At 49.3% G+C, this 22,564-nt stretch overlaps 1 long non-coding RNA gene across 1 annotated transcript; it reads right to left on the bottom strand.

Moving 5' to 3' along the window:
• Positions 1 to 5,955: 5,955 nt before the first annotated feature.
• On the bottom strand, positions 5,956 to 21,524 carry LOC147660715 (uncharacterized). The gene is made up of 4 exons (XR_015306199.1): positions 21,406 to 21,524; positions 19,075 to 19,124; positions 6,509 to 6,779; positions 5,956 to 6,078 (listed from the first exon to the last, which is right to left on the bottom strand). It is a non-coding gene; the product is annotated as an uncharacterized LOC147660715 (long non-coding RNA).
• Positions 21,525 to 22,564: the final 1,040 nt, after the last annotated feature.

The following is a 22,564-nucleotide window of genomic DNA, read 5'->3' as shown; positions in this document are numbered from 1 at the left end:
CGGGTACATCAGGGGCAGCACATAAGAGGGGCTAAGTGCATCAACAGTCCAAGGCACAGAGCAGGTACATCAGAGGCAGCACATGAGAGGGGCTAAGTGCATCAACAGTCCATTGCACAGAACAGGTACATCAGAGGCAGCACATGAGAGGGCAGAATGCAGTATCAGAAAAGCAACAGGGCATTGTGGCCAACAGAGGCGGTACATCAGAGACAGCACATGAGAGGGGCTAAGTGCATCCACAGTCCAAGGCACAGAGCAGGTACATCAGACGCAGCACATGAGAGGGGCACAGAGCATCAACAGTCCATTGCACAGAACAGGTACATCAGAGGCAGCCAGCACATATGAGGGGCTAAGTGCATCAACACTCCATTGCACAGAACAGGTACATCACTGGCAGCACATGAGAGGGGCTTAATGCATTAACAGTCCATTGCACAGAACAGGTACATCAGAGGCAGCACATGAGAGGGCAGAATGCGGTATCGGAACAGCAACAGGGAGTTGCGGCCAACAGAGCAGGTACATCAGAGGCAACACATAAGAGTGGCTAAGTGCATCAACAGTCCAAGGCACAGAGCAGGTACATCAGAGGCAGCACATGAGAGGGGCACAGAGCATCAACAGTCCATTGCACAGAACAGGTACATCGCTGGCCCAACATGAGAGGGCAGAATGCAGTATCAGAACAGCAACAGGGCATTGTGGCCAACAGAACAGGTACATCAGAGGCAGGACATGAGAGGGCAGAATGCAGTATCAGAACAGCAACGGGGCATTGTGGCCAACAGATCAGGTACATCAGAGGCAGCACATGAGAGGGGCTAAGTGCATCAACAGTCCATTGAACAACGGGTACATCACTGGCAGCACATGAGAGGGGCCAAGTGCATCAACAGTCCATTGCACAGAACAGGTACATCACTGGCAGCACATGAGAGGGCAGAATGCAGTATCAGAACAGCAACAGGGCATTGTGGCCAACAGAGCAGGTACATAAGAGGCAGCACATGAGAGGGGCTAAGTGCATCAACAGTCAAAGGCACAGAGCAGGTACATCAGAGGCAGCACATGAAAGGGGCACAGAGCATCAACAGTCCATTGCACAGAATGGGTACATCAGAGGCAGCACATGAGAGGGGCTAAGTGCATCAACAGTCCAACACACAGAGCAGGTACATCAGAGGCAGCACATGAGAGGGCAGAATGCAGTATCAGAACAGCAACAGGGCATTGTGGCCAACAGAGCAGGTACATCAAAGGCAGCAAATGAGAGGGGCTAAGTGCATCAACAGTCCATTGCACAGAACGGGTACATCACTGGCAGCACATGAGAGGGGCTAAGTGCATCAACAGTCCATTGCACTGAACAGGTACATCACTGGCAGCACATGAGAGGGCAGAATGCAGTATCAGAACAGCAACAGGGCATTGTGGCCAACAGAGCAGGTACATCAGAGGCAGCACATGAGAGGGGCACAGAGCATTAACAGTCCGTTGCACAGAACGGGTACATCAGGGGCAGCACATAAGAGGGGCTAAGTGCATCAACAGTCCAAGGCACAGAGCAGGTACATCAGAGGCAGCACATGAGAGGGGCTAAGTGCATCAACAGTCCATTGCACAGAACAGGTAAATCAGAGGCAGCACATGAGAGGGCAGAATGCAGTATCAGAAAAGCAACAGGGCATTGTGGCCAACAGAGGCGGTACATCAGAGACAGCACATGAGAGGGGCTAAGTGCATCCACAGTCCAAGGCACAGAGCAGGTACATCAGACGCAGCACATGAGAGGGGCACAGAGCATCAACAATCAATTACACAGAACAGGTACATCAGAGGCAGCCAGCACATATGAGGGGCTAAGTGCATCAACACTCCATTGCACAGAACGGGTACATCACTGGCAGCACATGAGAGGGGCTTAATGCATTAACAGTCCATTGCACAGAACAGGTACATCAGAGGCAGCACATGAGAGGGCAGAATGCGGTATCGGAACAGCAACAGGGAGTTGCGGCCAACAGAGCAGGTACATCAGAGGCAACACATAAGAGTGGCTAAGTGCATCAACAGTCGAAGGCACAGAGCAGGTGCATCAGAGGCAGCACATGAGAGGGGCACAGAGCATCAACAGTCCATTGCACAGAACAGGTACATCGCTGGCCCAACATGAGAGGGCAGAATGCAGTATCAGAACAGCAACAGGGCATTGTGGCCAACAGAACAGGTATATCAGAGGCAGGACATGAGAGGGCAGAATGCAGTATCAGAACAGCAACAGGGCATTGTGGCCAACAGATCAGGTACATCAGAGGCAGCACATGAGAGGGGCTAAGTGCATCAACAGTCCAAGGCACAGAGCTGGTACATCAGAGGCATCACATGAGAGGGGCACAGAGCATCAACAGTCCATTGCACAGAACGGGTACATCACTGGCAGCACATGAGAGGGGCTAAGTGCATCAACAGTCCATTGCACAGAAGAGGTACATCACTGGCAGCACACGAGAGGGTAGAATGCCGTATCAGAACAGCAACAGGGCATTGTTGCCAACAGAGCAGGTACATCGGAGGCAGCACATTAGAGTGGCTAAGTGCATCAACAGTCCAAGGCACAGAGCAGGTACATCAGAGGCAGCACATGTGAGGGGCACAGAGCATCAACAGTCCATTGCACAGAACGGTTACATCACTGGCAGCACATGAGAGGGGCTAAGAGCATCAACAGTCCATTGCACAGAATGGGTACATCACTGGCAGCACATGAGAGGGGCTAAGTGCATCAACAGTCCAAGGCACCGAGCAGGTACTTCAGAGGCAGCACATGAGAGGGGCTAAGTGCATCAACAGTCCATTGCACAGAACGGGTACATTACTGGCAGCACATGAGAGGGGCTAAGTGCATCAACAGTCTAAGGCACAGAGCAGGCACATCACTGGCAACACAAGTACGTGCTTCAAGCTACCCGTCCCAAGGACAACAACAATGCAAGGCTGGTCACAATGGACAATCTACACCCCAAGTCAAATGACATGTGAATGAAGGGAACTACACCTCACATCACAGAATCTGGTGGACTGCTTGAACTACTTGCCTCGGACACACTGCCAGCACCATAAACTGGAGTGTGAGACACAGCCACAGCTCTAGTGACTGACACATGAGCCATAGACCCAGACACACTTCCAGCACCAGAAACAGGAGTGTGAGACACAGCCACAGCTCTAGTGACTGACACATGAGCCATATACCCAGACACACTGCCAGAAACAGGAGTGTGAGACACAGCCACATCTCTAGTGACTGACACATGAGCCATAGACCCAGACAAACTGCTAGCACCAGAAACAGGAGTGTGAGACACAGCCACAGCTCTAGTGACTGACACATGAGCCATAGACCCAGACACACTGCCAGCACCAGAAACAGGAGTGTGAGACACAGCCACAGCTCTAGTGACTGACACATGAGCCATAGACACAGACACACTGCCAGCACCAGAAACTGGAGTTTGGGACACAGCCTCAGCTCTAGTGACTGACACATGAGCCATAGACCCAGACACACTGCCAGCACCAGAAACAGGAGTGTGAGACACAGCCACAGCTCTAGTGACTGACACATGAGCCATAGACCCAGACACACTGCTAGCACCAGAAACAGGAGTGTGAGACACAGCCACAGCTCTAGTGACTGACACGTGAGCCATAGACCCAGACACACTACCAGCACCAGAGACAGGAGTGTGAGACACAGCCACAGCTCCAGTGACTGACACGTGAGCCATCGACCCAGACACACTGCCAGCACCAGAAACAGGAGTTTGAGACACAGCCACAGCTCTAGTGACTGACACGTGAGCCATAGACCCAGACACACTGCCAGCACCAGAAACAGGAGTGTGAGACACAGCCACAGATGTAGTGACTGACACGTGAGCCATAGACCCGAACACACTGCCAGCACCAGAAACAGGAGTGTGAGACACAGACACAGATCGACTGACTGACATGTGAGCCATAGACCCAGACACACTGCCAGCACCAGAAACAGGAGAGGGCACAACTGAGACAGTGCTTATACATGATGCATGACAGCAAACAACAGACACAGTGCCACTATCTGATGCATGAGAGTGAACTGCAGCTGCGCCACTAGGACCACTGAAATGCTGAGCCCCAGGGCTGTATGGGCCAGGAGGCAGGGTGGCTCTGGGAGCTGGGGATAGCTGTACTGGAGCGACATCAGGGTGGTCAGGTGTCAATGGTGTGTGTCTACGTTTCTTAGGGATATGAGAGGGCACCCTGGACATGACTGGACTGGTAAGTGGTGCGGACTCAAATGAAATATCACCCATCAAAGGTGGAGCATGTGCTGGTGGGGGTCTGCTCTCTGGGGACGTGCTGGACCCTGCTTGTCGTTTGCTGTGGGCCTGCCTTTTGGCCTCTGCATCATGTGTAATGGGGGATGCAACAACAGGGTACTCCTTCCTCTGCTTCTGACGGGCGTGGATGGGAGTAGAGGTATGGGGGAACTTAACCGCTGACACATCTATTTTACGTTCCTTCGACAACATCAGCCTCAGTGCAGCCAGGGGTGATGTATGCCTGTCCTTGATGGAGCTAGTGTCTATGGGAGAACCCTTGTCCCTTGGATGTGCCTTGGCCGTAGGAGGTGTCCTGTCTCTGGCATTTCCCTGATCCCTGGGTGGTGCCCTGTCCCTGGGTGCAGACTTGTCCTTTGTAGTGTACCTGTCTCTAGAAGCGACCTTGTCCCTGGGAGTGTCCCTGCTCTTTTGAGTTGCCCCTTTCTTTGTAGTGTCCCTGTTCCCAGGAGTGTCCCTGCTCTTCGTAGGTGGCCTTTCCTTTGAAGCGTCCTTGTCCCTGGGAGTGTCCCTGCTCTTTGGAGGTGGCCTTGCCTTTGTACTGTCCTTGTCCATGGGAGTGTCCCTGCTGTTTGGAGTTGCCCCTACCCTTGTAGTGTCCTTGTCCTTGGGAGTGTCCCTGCTCTTTGGAGGTGGCCTTGCCTTTGTAGTGTCCTTGTCCCTGGGAGTGTCCCTGCTCTTTGGAGTTGCCCCTTCCTTAGTAGTTTCCTTGTCCTTGGGAGTGTCCCTGCTCTTTGGAGGTGGCCTTGCCTTTGTAGTGTCCATGTCCCTGGAGTGTCCCTGCTCCTAGGAGTTGCCCCTTCCTTTGTAGTGTCCTTGTCCTTGGGAGTGTCCCTGGACTTGGGAGGTGCCCTTGTCTTGGGAGTACCTTTTGTGGGGGATGCCTGTGTAGCATGTGAAGCCGTTTCCCCCAACACCCCTTGGGGATCCTGTGTGTCAACTCCAGTGTTGCTCACGTCGTCTTTGGTGACAGATTTCCCAGTCCTATGGGATGGTGTCTGTGCCCTCTGTGCCCTGCCTTGCTGCCTGTGGCTGCTTCTGGTGCAATAACCTGTAAATGATGCCTGGTCTGAAAATTCACTCCCCCCTGAGACATCAAGTGGTGTGGATGAGGGAACAGAAGTATCACCCTGTCTATGCAACTGTACAATGGCTGAAGACACAGTGTTTGCCAATGACTGAACTGTTCTGTGTATACCAGCAACATCACCATGCATCCCCTCCATGAATGCCACCACCTGCCCCAACTTCCTATCATGGTCTTGGAATGCATAGTTGGTCTGCCCTATACACAGCTGCCTCAGCAGATCAACAGCCTCTGCACAAAGTGCACTTTGTGTCACAGGGGCAGGGGCAGCTGTGCCTGCACCGAAGGCAACTCTGCTCCCCCTACTCTGGCGAGCACGAGCAGTACTTGTTGCAGTTGGTGGCAGTGTGGGCCCTGTGTGCTGTGTCCCGACTGAAGGTGTTGATTGCCCACTCCCTGTCTGTGACAACAGTGCTGACTCACCAACACTGTCTGAAGATGAGGACGATGGTGTTTCCACATGTGAGTCCTCCGGGACGGTTCTGTCCCCCTCTCCGTGGCTGCCCTCTTCAGTGTCAGTCTGCGTGTGTGTGATGTCTGATCCAGATGCATTGCCACCACTCATCTCCGTCTTCTGTGGGTCAGTGCCCTCTGCCAAAGCTGAAACAGAGAGAAAAGAGGTGTAAGTAAGTGCCACACTCACGTACGGAAGGTCACAAAATCACAAAATTCATTACAGACAAGGAACATGTAGCACCCATCCTGCACACGACCCACCCCTACCAGACATCCTCACATCAAAGAACCGGTGGTGGCTGTGAAACATGTACATCATACGAACAGGGCAAGTGCCGGTAGACCTGCAAACATGTCATGCCATGGGACCACAGACCTCAACGGCATGTCCTGGCACCCTCAACCACAAAGCAAGTGGCGTGTCCACCTGGCGGACATGGATGCTGCCGCTCACTCCGCTAATGGCACCAACATGCTATTGCAGCAAAGCAAACGCACCACGGATGTCACTACAGTGTCTGAGCACCAATACATACATGCACTCTCAAGTCACATACACATACAGTCTGCTTACCGCTAGTTTGCTGTTGATCCCCTCTCAGCCGGGCGGACAGCTCAGGATGCGTCACAGCAATTATACGGTGCATTAGAGGGGTCATGGTGTGTCAGGACAGACGTGTCGATCTTGGAATCATCCCCAGTGTCATCTCCGCAACATTCTTGCTTAGCCTGGATATGTCGTCCCAGCGCTTGTGGCAGTGTGTGTGTCATCTATTGCACACCCCCACTGCCCGTACATTACGTGCTATGGTCCTCCACATGGCCTTGCGAAGGTGCAGCTTGACCTACCATGATGGGAGACAAGAGGGGAACGTAAGTGGACAGTTTGACATTCACAAACATCGTAGAAACACGTATCCACATGCAGCCATGCTCAGCACAACACATGTGAAGGTCCAGCACACCGCCAAGCTTGCAGAAGACAGGAGTCAGTGACCACCTCATGCCCACCAACATGTTCACCACTGCAGTTACCAACTGTCCGAGTGCACCGTAGAGCCGTTCATAGTGGCCGATACAAACAAAATGGTCCCAGTTGAACACACACTCGACTCAAACCATAAAACCAAATTAGGTAATTACAAAGACAATTGTAACAGCATTGTTTTTAATCACAACGTGTATCATAAAAATGCATTCATAAAATAAATATATAGTAAATCACATATAGTAATGCCCCTAAGAGATGCAGTAGGGAAGGGTAGTGCTGGGATAGTGAAAGTATAGAGATTAGAACATGGGTCACTAAGACCTAAATACACCAAAAATAATGATTGTGAGAAGTTGGCCTGGTATATAATGCTCACTAGTTCTAGTGATCACTTTGTACCATGCCAAGCAACCCTTATGATGATGGTTGTAATTCAACCTTGTAGACCAGTTATCCTAGTGGTAACGTGGACAAAGCAGTCTTAGGCTAAACTCTGAAAGGCATGTGAAGCCAGCTGTTATACCATACACAACCCCCTTGAATACTAAATGAAAGGGACACCACACAGATATATATTGAAAATATATATTGATTTATTAACTATAAAATCCCCTGGACTCTTTATGAGCACAGAAGCACAAGCGTTAAATCACAAGACAGTTTAAAATACACAAAAGTTGCACAATATGGATGAGCCCTAGGGGCCACCTAAACCATATACTAAATAAGTGGTATAAGAGATACCAGGAGGAAAGTGAAGAGGCCTAGGGCCTTGGGAATCGCTGGAGCTATTCGAGACTGGAAATAACTAAGTCGGGAAAGGCCCACGGGACTCGGGTGCAGTGTTCAAAGTGCACGCACTTTACAATACAAAGTCTATGGTGCGTAAAAAGCACAAAGTTAGAAAGTTAGGAACCTTCCGAGTGACCTACGGAGCTGAAACTTAAAACACAGGCCCTTGGGATGTGTACCAGTGCAGGAGCACCGGCGGAGCTGAGTTACCTCACCCACAGGAAGCGGGTGCACAGGGTCGAAGATGTGTCGGGTTTCGTCACGCTGGTCGATGGTGCTTGGAGCTGAAGATGCTGCAGGCGGCTCGATGAGAAGAGTTCCGGTGGATCCAAGGGTGGATCTGTAGATGTGAAGACCTGAAAGCAGAGGGGACAGTGTTCAAAGTCACTAGCCAGTGACTGCCGTGGAACCAGAGTGGAACCAGGTGATGTCGGGTGCAAACAGGCGTTGTCGGGTAGCTTCTTTCTGCAGCCACGTGGATACCCGGGGTCGAGGACGTCCAGGAGTCGGTCACGAGCTGTCCCACGTAGGCTTCTCGCTGTTGGCGGTGTCGGCGACCTGATCAGAGCAAACAGGCCTTGGCAAATGCAAGCCACGCAGAAGTTGAAAGATGCTGTTCACTCGGACCAGCAAGGTCAGAGCGGGTGCTCCTTTTCACAGGAGCTTGGGTAGGTCTGGAGCAACCAGACCTGCTGTTTAAATCTTCGGGTTCGTCGCCAAGATGGCCGCTGGCCGCGTGGCTAGTGGCCGGGATGGCGCGTCGAGTGGCACAGTGCAAAAGGGCCCCACGCAGATCGTGGAGATGCTGGGGGGCTGATCTTCGGTGCAAGGGCTGCTCGGTGGTGGGGGTTCTCAGTCCCCAAAGCACAACGTCGAGGATGCCTCAGAAGCTGCGCAGTCAGCTTTACGAGTGTCTTCCAAGAGGTCCGGTCCCACGTCACTCGGTGCCTCCACGGGTCCCTTCTTTGCAGGGACTGTGGATCGGGCTCTGAGAGGTCTGGGAATCTGGTTCTTGTCGGGCTCTGGGCTCGGGCTCCGGCGGGAGGCGGCGGCAAAGCAGACGTCGAGTTGCTGGTTGGTGCCTGTGTTCACAGGGTGGTCACTCCTTGGCCACAAGGGAGATTCTTCTTCAGTCTTCTGTGCAGCAGAATGTCGAAGTCCAGTCTTCTTCTTAGTTTTAAGTTGATTTCGGGATGATCTGCTGTGCAATGGCACTGCTCCCCCTCTTATTCCAATCTAGGGGGTGGATCACCTACTAGGTCCCTCCTCTGGGAGGAACCAGGAAGGGGGGCGGTTACACCCCCTTTCCTTTGTCCAGCTCCGCGCCAGGACTGGGGCTGGAAGGCCCCAGAACCGGTTTGGGCTGGCCTATGCACGGGGACACCTTGTGTGCCCCGGGCATGTCTGATTCTATTCAGCCCTGTCCTACCCAATACACAAAATCCTGTCTGGGGTGGTGCTCGCACCTCCCAAGGCAGGAAACCCTTTGTCCAGGCCACCATCTGCCGAGTTTCGGTCAGCAGCAGGAGGCCAGACTTGTGTCTGTGGTGGCAGCGTCCATTTTGTGGAGCTGAGGCTCTGTTTAACTTTAACCGGGGTTAGGGTTACACACATGTCGTATCCCTCTAGAAGGGTGGAATGCTATCCCCGTCGCCAGAATTGGCGAGGGGATAGTATTCCAATTCGTATGACACCTTACTCGACATGTTTTGATAAAGCCAAACCAAAGATAGCATTTAACCGCGAGGATTATAATGCACTTAAGAGTATATGGTATGGCAATATCCCGGAACAGCTTAGGGAGTGGTTCCCGACAGCTGCAGACAGGCTCAGCTCATGCCAGAGCACCATCTCACATATTTCCAAGCACTCTGCCTCCAGGATTGATGAGGCCTTCCATAGGAGTGGCTGATAGGAACATATGTGTCCAGTTTAGGGTTAGGCACAGACATACTGTACCTAAGTAAGAGGTGGTTACACCGACTTACCCCAGCTGAGTGATCAGCCAGTTGTGTCAAATATGGAGGCCAGGCCAGGGGTGGCACAATACGTGCTGCAGCCCCTGGTAGGCCTTGGATACACCTATGCCCTGGGCACCTAGGGTGCACTATTACAGGGGCTCATAAGATGAACCAGTTCCAATTCGTAATGCACCTAGGGTGCATTGGCAGTAATTTAGAGAGAGAACAGCAGGCTGTGGGTCTGATTAGCAGGCCCACAGCCACATTAAGTCAGAAACCAGTGAAGCAAAAAGCAAAAATTTGGGGTGACCATAGGATAGCAGACCCTACTCTCCTACATAACCCCCCCCCAAACGCAGGGACATTAGACTAACCTTGACCAGTTGTGTCTTCATGTTCTAAGTGGAAGTACCTGGAGAGACCATCTGCGTTGCCATGGTCAGTCCCTGGGCGGTGCTCCACTGTAAAGTCCATCCCCTGTAGGGAAATGGACCACCTGAGTAGTTTGGGGTTTTCACCCTTCATCTGATTAAGCCATAGGAGGGGCTTATGGTCGGTCTGAATCTTGAAGTGAGTGCCAAATAAGTATGGTCTCAACTTCTTCAGGGCCCACACCACAGCAAAGGCCTCCCTCTCTATAGCTGACCAACGTTTCTCTCTGGGGGTCAGCCTTCTGCTAATGAAAGCAATGGGCTGGTCCTGGCCATCTACATTAAGCTGTGAAAGCACTGCTCCCACTCCCAACTCAGAAGCATCTGTTTGGACAATGAACTCTCTTGAGTAGTCAGGACTCTTCAGGATAGGTGCAGAGCACATGGCCTTCTTCAGGTCATCAAATGCCTTTTGACAGATTTCTGTCCACTGAACCTTTTTGGGCATCTTCTTGGATGTCAGATCATTAAGAGGAGTCACAATGGACCCATAGTTCTTAACAAACTTCCTGTAGTACCCAGTCAGGCCCAAGAAAGCTCTGACCTGAGTCTGGGTAGTTGGAGGGGACCAGTCCTTGATGGTCTGGATCTTACTCTCCAGTGGTTGAACTTGGCCTCCACCTACAAGGTGGCCCAGGTATACAACCTTGCTCTGCCCTATCTGGCACTTTGTTGCCTTGATAGTGAGGCCTGCCTTCTGCAGAGCCTCAAGCACTTCCTTCAGGTGGATCAGGTGATCCTCCCAGGTGGAGCTAAAGACAGCAATATCGTCCAGATAAGCTGCACAAAAGTCATCCAACCCGGTGAGGACTTGGTTCACCAACCTTTGGAAGGTGGCAGGTGCATTTTTCAAACCAAAGGGCATCACCACAAACTGATAATGCCCACTAGGGGTAGAAAATGCTGTCTTGGCTTTAGACTCCTCAGCTAACCTGATTTGCCAGTAGCCAGCTGTTAAGTCAAATGTGCTCAAATATTTGGCAGAAGCCAACTTGTCAATGAGCTCATCTGCCCTTGGAATAGGGTGTGCATCTGTCCTGGTGACAGCATTGAGTCCTCTGTAATCCACACAGAACCTCATCTCTCTCTTGCCATCTTTGGTGTGAGGTTTGGGGACCAGAACCACTGGGCTAGCCCAGGGGCTCTCTGAAGGCTCAATGACACCTAATTCCAGCATCTTTTGCACCTCAGTCTTTATACAGTCCCTGACGTGGTCAGGTTGCCTGTAAATTTTGCTTTTTACAGGAAGACTGTCACCAGTGTCCACCACATGTGTACACCAGTTAGTCTGACTGGGTGTCAATGAGAACATATGCCTGTATGCCTGTAGAACTTGTCTGCAGTCATGTTGCTGATGTTCAGTGAGGCTGCCACCTAAGGCCACACCATCAACTGAGCCATCCTCAGGGTTCTGAGTGAGCAGGTCTGGGAGAGGGTCACTCTCTTCCTCCTGTCCCTCATCTGTAACCATGAGCAAGCCCATGTCTGCCCTGCTGACATATGCCTTCAATCTGTTCACATGGAGCACCCTGTGGGGGCTCCTGGGAGTTCCTAGGTCCACCAAGTAGGTAACCTCTCCCTTCTTTTCCAGAATTGTATGGGGTCCAGACCACTTGTCTTGGAGTGCTGCTGGGGCCACTGGCTCCAACACCCATACCTTCTGTCCAGGCTGAAATTCAACAAGGACAGCCTTTTGGTCATGCCAAGCTTTTTGTAATTCTTGGCTAGCCTCAAGGTTTTTGGATGCCTTCTCCATGTACTCTGCCATCCTGGAGCGGAGACCAAGTACATAGTCCACTATGTCCTGTTTAGGCTTTTTGAGAGGTAACTCCCATCCTTCCTTCACAAGACACAGGGGTCCTCTTACAGGGTGCCCAAACAACAATTCAAAGGGGCTGAAGCCAACCCCCTTTTGAGGGACCTCTCTGTAAGCGAACAAAAGGCAGGGCAGAAGGATGTCCCATCTTCGCCTGAGCTTTTCAGGTAATCCTTTAATCATGCCCTTTAGGGTCTTGTTAAATCTCTCAACAAGCCCATTGCATTGTGGGTGATAAGGGGTGGTGAACTTGTAGTTGACACCACATTCCTTCCACATAGCTGTCAAATATCCAGACATGAAGTTGGTACCTCTATCTGATATTACCTCCTTAGGAAACCCCACTCTGGAGAAAACTCCAAGTAAGGCCCTGGCCACAACAGGAGCTGTTGTGGTCCTAAGGGGAATTGCCTCTGGGTACCTGGTGGCATGATCCACTACCACCAGTATGAATCTGTGCCCAGATGCTGTAGGGGGATCCATTGGGCCAACAATATCAATCCCCACTCTCTCAAAGGGAACCCCCACCACAGGTAGTGGTATCAGGGGGGCCTTTGTTGTTCCACCTGCTTTACCACTGGCTTGGCAGGTTTCACAGGAGCGACAAAACTCCTTGGTGTCTTCAGACATGTGAGGCCAGTGAAAGTGAGGGACAAGCCTGTCCCAAGTCTTGTTCTGGCCTAGGTGTCCTGCTAAAGGAATATCATGGGCCAAGGTGAGTAGGAAGCCCCTAAATTGCAGAGGTATAACCAACCTCCTGGTAGCACCAGGCTTGGGGTCTCTAGCCTCTGAATAAAGGAGTCCATCGTCCCAATATACTTTATGGGCACCTTGAGCATTCCCAGCAGCCTCAGCAGCAGCCTGCTGTCTGAGGGGTTCAAGAGAAGGACAGGTTAACTGAGCCTGCCCCAAGTCTGCCCTAGAAGGTCCCCCTGTCCCCAGAAACTCAACCTGATCAGGTTCAAGTTCTTCAGGGACAGTTCCTTCAGGGGTCTCAAGATCAGTTTCCTGTGAAGCCTGATCCTCACTTGTAGGCAGTTGGGAAGGCGCAGCCTTAACCCTCCTGTTCTTCTTCTTGGGAGGTACTTGGTCCATTGTTCCAGGATCCAAGACCTGAGGTTCAGAGAGGCACTTTTTGGCCTGTGACCTGGTCACAGCAAGGACATGTGATGATATCCCTAACATCTCTGCATGAGTCCTGTACTCAACTTCTGACCATAGAGAGTTCTCCAGGTCATTGCCCAACAAACATTCTACTGGGAGATCAGCACTAACCACAACTTTCTTTAGGCCAGTTACCCCTCCCCAGGAAAAGTTAACAAGTGCCACACTATGTGTAGTAGTGACATTGCTGGCATTGGTCACCAGGTAATCATCGCCTGGCATGTATTGTCCAGGGTCCACAAAGTTAGGTGTCACCATAGTGACACTGGCACATGTGTCCCTGTAAGCTTGAGCCACTTTGTTGTTAATCAAAGGCGTCTGTCTGTATTTGCCCAGATTACTGGGACTTATGTCAGGGACCAAATCTAGGTCCCCTTCACAAACCAGAACAGCCTGGGTAAGAGTTCTGACTAGGTCAGAATCTCCTCCAGTTCCCAAAGTGATTCCCACTAAACCCTTGGCTTGAGGACCAGCACTGCTAACTGTACTAGTGGGTGCAGGTGCCTTAGGGGCTGCAGTGCTGGGGGCTCCACCCTTTTTACACTCACTTGTCCAGTGAGAGGTGTTCTTACAAGTTTTACACCAGGGTTTCTTCTGACCTTCTTTCTTCTTCTTCTTGGAAGTTTGGGACCCACCCTCTGTCTCAGTTTGGGGCCCTGTTGAAGACTTCTGGTCTTTAGCTTTCTGCTCCCCACCCTTCTGGTCTGTTTTCTTCTGGTCACCACCCTGGTTCTGGTTCTGGTTCTTTTGCTTAACTCTGGTTCTTACCCATTTATCTGCCCTCTTTCCCAATTCTTGGGGAGAGGTCAAATCTGAGTCAACCAAATGTTGATGCAACTGCTGGTTCTGACAATTATTTAAAATTTGTTCTCTCATCAGCAAATTATACAATCCTTCATAGTCTGTAACCTTGCTTCCCAGCAACCATCCCTCCAGAGCCTTAGTGGCACACTCAACAAATTCAGACCAGTCCTGAGTCTGTGTCTTCTGGGTATCTCTGAACATTAACCTGTACTGTTCAGTGGTTAAGCCTAACCCATCAATCAGAGCACTCTTCAGGACCAGGTAGTTTCTAGAATCCCCATCACTAACTGTGAGGAGTCTGTCTCGGCCTCTACCTTCAAAGGAGAGCCACAAGATTGCTGCCCACTGCTCCTGAGGGATCTGCTGTACTCTGCAGGCTCTCTCCATTGCAGTAATCCATTTATGGATGTCATCCCCAGCTTTGTAGGGGGGCACAATCTTACTCAGGTTTCTATTATCAAAAGACCTGTCTTTATCCTTGTGGATATTGCTGCCACCAGTGGGTTCTATTACCCCACTCTCTCTAGGCTGTCTTGCTCTAGCAAGTTTCTCTTGGGCCAGGGCAATCTCTAACTCTTGTCTCTGGACTCTCAATTCAGCCTCTCTAATTTGAGATTCTCTCAATTTGGTCTCATGTTCCCTTCTCTGAGGGCTAGTCATCCTCCTTCTGGAGTGACCATGAGAACCTCTAGAAGCATAGGAGTTGTCAGAGTCACCTGAGTGAATCCTTCTCCTCCTAGGCTCCTGGTTAAGTCCACCTGAGGGTCTGAATGGGTTGTTACCTGATTCATTCCCAAGTTGACTTAAGTTAGCCCGGTTCAGTCTACTGACCAGCACCTGACTATCTCTGTCATCATCTGACTCACTGCTTTCCACCTCCTCCCCCTCTTCTTCTTCCTCTTCCTCTACATCTACTTGAGGAGCTCCAGTGATGGAGGCATCCTCATCTACTAGGATGATAGGGGCAGGGGGGTCTACAGTGTCATCCTCTGAAGGATGGCCTCCTTCAGCATTCCCTGTGGGGTTTGCTTTAGAGGTCTTTAGAGCTTCAGACTGATCCAAAAGCTCTCTTAGGTGGTCTGCAGTAGGGGAAGGCCCTGTCTTCAGACCCCTTAAGACACAAAGCTGTCTTAATTCCTTAAAGGGAAAAATAGCAAATTTGGATGGTGCCCTTGGAGGGTCACTCTCAACAGAGACATTCCCAGTGGAACCCTCTGCTCCAGACATTGCTCTAGTGTGGGTGGATGTGTTGCAATCTACCTACACTGGTGTTTACCTACTAAACCTATCTAGTAGTTGTAGCTAGGGTGTGCTACTCCCTTTGCTCTACAACAACTAAGTTCAGTAGAACTTAAGTATACTAGTCTTGTTTTATATGTACCTAGCAGGTACCTGTGTGATCTTTCAGATGATAATCTCAAAGATTGTAATGGTAAAACAACAGCAAGCTCAGATCCCAATCCGCTGCTCACCAATGTGAGAAGTTGGCCTGGTATATAATGCTCACTAGTTCTAGTGATCACTTTGTACCATGCCAAGCAACCCTTATGATGATGGTTGTAATTCAACCTTGTAGACCAGTTATCCTAGTGGTAACGTGGACAAAGCAGTCTTAGGCTAAACTCTGAAAGGCATGTGAAGCCAGCTGTTATACCATACACAACCCCCTTGAATACCAAATGAAAGGGACACCACACAGATATATATTGAAAATATATATTGATTTATTAACTATAAAATCCCCTGGACTCTTTATGAGCACAGAAGCACAAGCGTTAAATCACAAGACAGTTTAAAATACACAAAAGTTGCACAATATGGATGAGCCCTAGGGGCCACCTAAACCATATACTAAATAAGTGGTATAAGAGATACCAGGAGGAAAGTGAAGAGGCCTAGGGCCTTGGGAATCGCTGGAGCTATTCGAGACTGGAAATAACTAAGTCGGGAAAGGCCCACGGGACTCGGGTGCAGTGTTCAAAGTGCACGCACTTTACAATACAAAGTCTATGGTGCGTAAAAAGCACAAAGTTAGAAAGTTAGGAACCTTCCGAGTGACCTACGGAGCTGAAACTTAAAACACAGGCCCTTGGGATGTGTACCAGTGCAGGAGCACCGGCGGAGCTGAGTTACCTCACCCACAGGAAGCGGGTGCACAGGGTCGAAGATGTGTCGGGTTTCGTCACGCTGGTCGATGGTGCTTGGAGCTGAAGATGCTGCAGGCGGCTCGATGAGAAGAGTTCCGGTGGATCCAAGGGTGGATCTGTAGATGTGAAGACCTGAAAGCAGAGGGGACAGTGTTCAAAGTCACTAGCCAGTGACTGCCGTGGAACCAGAGTGGAACCAGGTGATGTCGGGTGCAAACAGGCGTTGTCGGGTAGCTTCTTTCTGCAGCCACGTGGATACCCGGGGTCGAGGACGTCCAGGAGTCGGTCACGAGCTGTCCCACGTAGGCTTCTCGCTGTTGGCGGTGTCGGCGACCTGATCGGAGCAAACAGGCCTTGGCAAATGCAAGCCACGCAGAAGTTGAAAGATGCTGTTCACTCGGACCAGCAAGGTCAGAGCGGGTGCTCCTTTTCACAGGAGCTTGGGTAGGTCTGGAGCAACCAGACCTGCTGTTTAAATCTTCGGGTTCGTCGCCAAGATGGCCGCTGGCCGCGTGGCTAGTGGCCGGGATGGCGCGTCGAGTGGCACAGTGCAAAAGGGCCCCACGCAGATCGTGGAGATGCTGGGGGGCTGATCTTCGGTGCAAGGGCTGCTCGGTGGTGGGGGTTCTCAGTCCCCAAAGCACAACGTCGAGGATGCCTCAGAAGCTGCGCAGTCAGCTTTACGAGTGTCTTCCAAGAGGTCCGGTCCCACGTCACTCGGTGCCTCCACGGGTCCCTTCTTTGCAGGGACTGTGGATCGGGCTCTGAGAGGTCTGGGAATCTGGTTCTTGTCGGGCTCTGGGCTCGGGCTCCGGCGGGAGGCGGCGGCAAAGCAGACGTCGAGTTGCTGGTTGGTGCCTGTGTTCACAGGGTGGTCACTCCTTGGCCACAAGGGAGATTCTTCTTCAGTCTTCTGTGCAGCAGAATGTCGAAGTCCAGTCTTCTTCTTAGTTTTAAGTTGATTTCGGGATGATCTGCTGTGCAATGGCACTGCTCCCCCTCTTATTCCAATCTAGGGGGTGGATCACCTACTAGGTCCCTCCTCTGGGAGGAACCAGGAAGGGGGGCGGTTACACCCCCTTTCCTTTGTCCAGCTCCGCGCCAGGACTGGGGCTGGAAGGCCCCAGAACCGGTTTGGGCTGGCCTATGCACGGGGACACCTTGTGTGCCCCGGGCATGTCTGATTCTATTCAGCCCTGTCCTACCCAATACACAAAATCCTGTCTGGGGTGGTGCTCGCACCTCCCAAGGCAGGAAACCCTTTGTCCAGGCCACCATCTGCCGAGTTTCGGTCAGCAGCAGGAGGCCAGACTTGTGTCTGTGGTGGCAGCGTCCATTTTGTGGAGCTGAGGCTCTGTTTAACTTTAACCGGGGTTAGGGTTACACACATGTCGTATCCCTCTAGAAGGGTGGAATGCTATCCCCGTCGCCAGAATTGGCGAGGGGATAGTATTCCAATTCGTATGACACCTTACTCGACATGTTTTGATAAAGCCAAACCAAAGATAGCATTTAACCGCGAGGATTATAATGCACTTAAGAGTATATGGTATGGCAATATCCCGGAACAGCTTAGGGAGTGGTTCCCGACAGCTGCAGACAGGCTCAGCTCATGCCAGAGCACCATCTCACATATTTCCAAGCACTCTGCCTCCAGGATTGATGAGGCCTTCCATAGGAGTGGCTGATAGGAACATATGTGTCCAGTTTAGGGTTAGGCACAGACATACTGTACCTAAGTAAGAGGTGGTTACACCGACTTACCCCAGCTGAGTGATCAGCCAGTTGTGTCAAATATGGAGGCCAGGCCAGGGGTGGCACAATACGTGCTGCAGCCCCTGGTAGGCCTTGGATACACCTATGCCCTGGGCACCTAGGGTGCACTATTACAGGGGCTCATAAGATGAACCAGTTCCAATTCGTAATGCACCTAGGGTGCATTGGCAGTAATTTAGAGAGAGAACAGCAGGCTGTGGGTCTGATTAGCAGGCCCACAGCCACATTAAGTCAGAAACCAGTGAAGCAAAAAGCAAAAATTTGGGGTGACCATAGGATAGCAGACCCTACTCTCCTACAATGATAAATTAACACAATGGAACAAATAATTCATCAATTAATTTGACCAAACATGCCTCAAATAAAACCACAAATGGTAAATCAGGGAGGAGGCTGAACGCAAGAGAAGATGTCAACGTTTCGACCCAAGTGGATGCAGGCGTAGTGTAAACCTTGCTAGAGGGTCTTCATCAGGACAGGGGTTGCGGGAAGAGGGGCAATGGATCTGTATAAAAAATTAATGAATGAATGTTACTGCGGGTCACATAGGATCCCAGAAAGCTCATAAAATGGTGAAAGGCCGAGATGGGGACATTGTCATATACTGAGAAACAAGCGGAATACATCACTGACACCATGAGTTTTGACCGGAAGTTGTTGTGGTCTAATATAAATCTTAAGAGGTAAAAGACCACAATGGAAGTCAACAGATGACAACGTCGACACCATTGGTTGGATAGTGTTGGAAAGTATTGGAAAGAAACACAGCACCAAAGCAATTGACACATGGTATACTTAACCAGGGCGTTGGCTCAGGTGTTGTATCTACACGTTGTAAACCGAAGAAACTCCATCAAAAATGCAATTAAATAATAGATTTTTCAAGACATGTAAATTGGCATAACTCGAGTTAGTGCTGCAATGCAATAGGTTGGGTTCAATAGTAGCGGACTCTTGGAGATAAGGTAATAGGTTACGTCTAAAATATCAAAGATAATCATTTAGATAACGCACACAAGGGGTTATACATCAATGTAAACCTCACAGGTTGCAACAATTTAATAACCAAGAAGATGTAATAATACATATCTATTATCAGATTCAGAAGGTATACATACATTGTATATTAATGCCGGTGTGTTATAGGCAGCCGGAGTACAGCGTCTAGATAAATTGGATTACAAAAAGGCCACCGTTGATTCTCGCACTGCACAAGGTGGCTACGTGGTTAATGAATAGTGAGATTAGAAAAACATACCTGCCGCCAATACTGTATATGGAAATGAGATAGTGCGAGTCACTGGGAATCTACACAAAAAAAGAGAAAAGGTGGAACACCCAATATTCACAAACATCGTAGAAACACGTATCCACATGCAGCCATGCTCAGCACAACACATGTGAAGGTCCAGCACACCGCAAAGCTTGCAGAAGATAGGAGTCAGTGACCACCTCATGCCAACCAACATGCTCACCACTGCACTTACCAACTGTCCGGGTGCACCGTAGAGCCGTTCATAGTGGCCGATACAAACAAAATGGTCCCAGTTGAACACACACTCGACTCAAACCATAAAACCAAATTAGGTAATTACAAAGACAATTATAACAGCATTGTTTTTAATCACAACGTGTATCATAAAAATTCATTCATAAAATAAATACATAGTAAATCACATATAGTAATGCCCCTAAGAGATGGAGTAGGGAAGGGTAGTGCTGGGATAGTGAAAGTATAGAGATTAGAACATGGGTCACTAAGACCTAAATACACCAAAAATAATGATAAATTAACACAATGGAACAAAAAACTCATCAATTAATTTGACCAAACATGCCTCAAATAAAACCACAAATGGTAAATCAGGGAGGAGGCTGAACGCAAGAGAAGATGTGTACAGATCTTCCCCCGTGTTTAACCCATTCGGGATCACAGTATCTAATAGCAAAATGTATTTGCTCTCGAGTTGCCTCAATTGTTTTTCCCTATCACCCCCCCTCATGTACTTTGGCACGTCGTCAATGATAAAATATTTCAAATCATTCAGGTTCTTCGCATGGACTAATTCAAAGTGGCGGGCAACTGGGTAGCTAGCATCTGAGTTGGCAATTGCCCTCAGATGCTGGAGAATATGATTGAAAGCCTGCAGTTTTGTGCTCCCTATGTATTTCAAACCACACGTGCACTCTAGTACATATACCGCAAATTCAGTGTGGCATGTGTACAACCCTTTGATAGGTCTTGGAATGGGGTCAAATGCAGAGCAATATTCTGAGGTGTTTTTCCCAAACTTGCAGGCCCTGCACGAGATAGACTTGTGGAAGCTTGTCTTATTTGACAACCAGTTCCTGTTACTCACTACCTCCGGACTAGATCTCACCAAGGAATCTCTCATAGAGGGAGCCCTCCTGAAGATAATGGATGACTCAGCAGGTAACATGGGGGCTAAACTGATTTCTGTTTTTAACAATGGCCAATGTTTCCTTAATATTCCCCTTATTTTACGTTCCTCAGTATTAAATGTAGTGATGAGACTCATCCTCTCTCCTTCCTTTTGCTGATCTAGGTCACTCTGAGTGTGTTCATTCTCATCTCTGACTGCCAGGCACTCCTCTCTGCTCTTACTATTCGCTTTCTCCCTGGCAAGTACAAGTTCCCTTACCGAGTACCCGCGTGCCACAAATCTTTTGAGTGCCTCATTTTGACAGGCTATCAAGTCAGATTCTGAACTACAGATTCTGCGCATCCTGATAAACTCCCCATAAGGGATGCTTTGAATCAGGTGGCCTTGATGGGCACTGTTAGCATGTAAAATGGAGTTGCCTGCAGTGATTTTTCTATGTAACCTAGTTTCAAGTATATTGCTGTGGACATTGATTTCTACATCTAGGAACTGTTTGTGGGTTGTGCTGATTTGGGAGGTGAATCTAAGGTATAAATTGTTCACATTGATTGTTTCCACAAACTCTCTTTCCGATTCTTCTGACCCTTTCCACACCATGCAGATGTCATCTATAAATCTCCAAAAATGGATGATGTTGTCAGCGAACCTAACACTGTGCGTGCCCCTGAGGACATGCTCCTCCCCACACCCAACATGTAAACATGCATAAGTGGGGGAGAAGCATGCCCCCATAGCCACACCTCTTTGCTGCTGATACAATTCCTTGTTGTATAAAAAGTAATTGTTCATTAAACAAAGCTGTATCATCAGCATGTCATTGTGTTTCTTAAATGCAATACTGCGTTGGTTCAAATAATACTTGACAGCATTCAGACCATCTGCATGTTCGATACTAGTGTACAATGTACTGATGTCTAGGGCCACAAGTATATATTCTGGTTGCCACTCCACTTCCCTTAATTTGGTTAGGAAGTGCCCCGTGTCCTTGATGTAGGATGGAAGCTCCACAACAAAGTCCTGGAGAAAATAATCTACATATTTGGAGACTGCTTCTAGTACACTGCCCTGGGCCGCGATGATAGGTCGCCCAGAGACCGGAGATATGAGTTTGTGAATTTTAGGAATGAGGTAAAAAGTTGGAATTAAAGGGAAATCATTCTTCAAAAAGGCATGTTCTTGTTTACCTAGGAGTCCTTCTCTTTTCCATTGGTTTAGCTCCTTATGCACAGTCTCTTTCAGAGTACGAATTGTCACTGAAGTTTCCTTTCCTGTAACAGGATGAATCATCCAGGTGCTTTTTTGCCTCTTCCATATATTGGATCCGCGGCCAAATAACAATGGTACCTCCTTTGTCTGCTTTGTTTGTTACGAGGTTAGAGTTGTTCCTGAGTTTTTTCATTAAATTGAAGTATTGTTTTTCCATGTACTTGACTCGCTTTCCTCTCAAGGAGACATTTATCTGTAATCCCTTCAGATCTTCAATTACCATATCACTAAAAGTGTCTATCGCATCTTTGGGCATGAGGGGGATGAAGTCGGAGGGTGCCTTGAAATGAGTTGTGCAAGGTTGATTGATGTTAACCCCCATTCTTTGACACCTAGCTTGTGTTGAGTCTTCCCCCAGATCTTCCTCAAGAGCCAGTTCATATGCCGTTTGTAAGGCTCTAATATCAGATACCTGAAATTTAGTTGAGGGTTGAGACACATTAGTGATAGCTCTTGCTTGAATGTGTAAATTTGCCATTTTGAAATGTTTCTTTAGTTTTATATATATATTCTTTGTTGTCTGATTAATTAAAATCATTAAAATAGAACAACAGTTCGTAAAACAGGGCAATTTCTTATATTCCTTAATGATAATAAGGAAGTATTAAAATATCTTTATAACTGTTAGAAGTACACAACGTATCATAAAAAGCTATTTTGTTCATAACCAAATATAAACTTTACATTTCATTATTATTCACCATACATATTAATAAACCAATTAGTACAAATGATCTTTGAGTCCCCTCTCTGTTTTTTTTGATCAGGCCCTAAACAGAAGGAGCGGTACAAAAGGGGGTGGTGATGCACGGAGCATCTGAATCAATCAAACACTCACACCCAGTCAAAAGATCTGGGTTTAATCCATCACCGTTCTTTAGCCCACTCTGCCACCCCAGTTCAGACATGGCTATGTGCAAATCAGTCTGACCCTGTGCCTCATGGGAACAGTCCAGCCCGAACTGCCAAGCCATGTCTTCCCTGGACCGGAAACAAGCTTCCGAGGACCGGTTTCTGGCATTCCAGCCGTCTTCAGCCCGGCAAAAAAACGATGGATTTAGGCCCAGATCCTTGTAC

This window comes from Lissotriton vulgaris, unplaced genomic scaffold (assembly GCF_964263255.1).
Source record: "Lissotriton vulgaris unplaced genomic scaffold, aLisVul1.2 SCAFFOLD_12400, whole genome shotgun sequence".
Classification (NCBI taxonomy): domain Eukaryota; kingdom Metazoa; phylum Chordata; class Amphibia; order Caudata; family Salamandridae; genus Lissotriton; species Lissotriton vulgaris.
The sequence above is the reverse complement of the archived record's forward strand: the minus strand, read 5'-3'. Positions and strand labels throughout refer to the sequence as shown.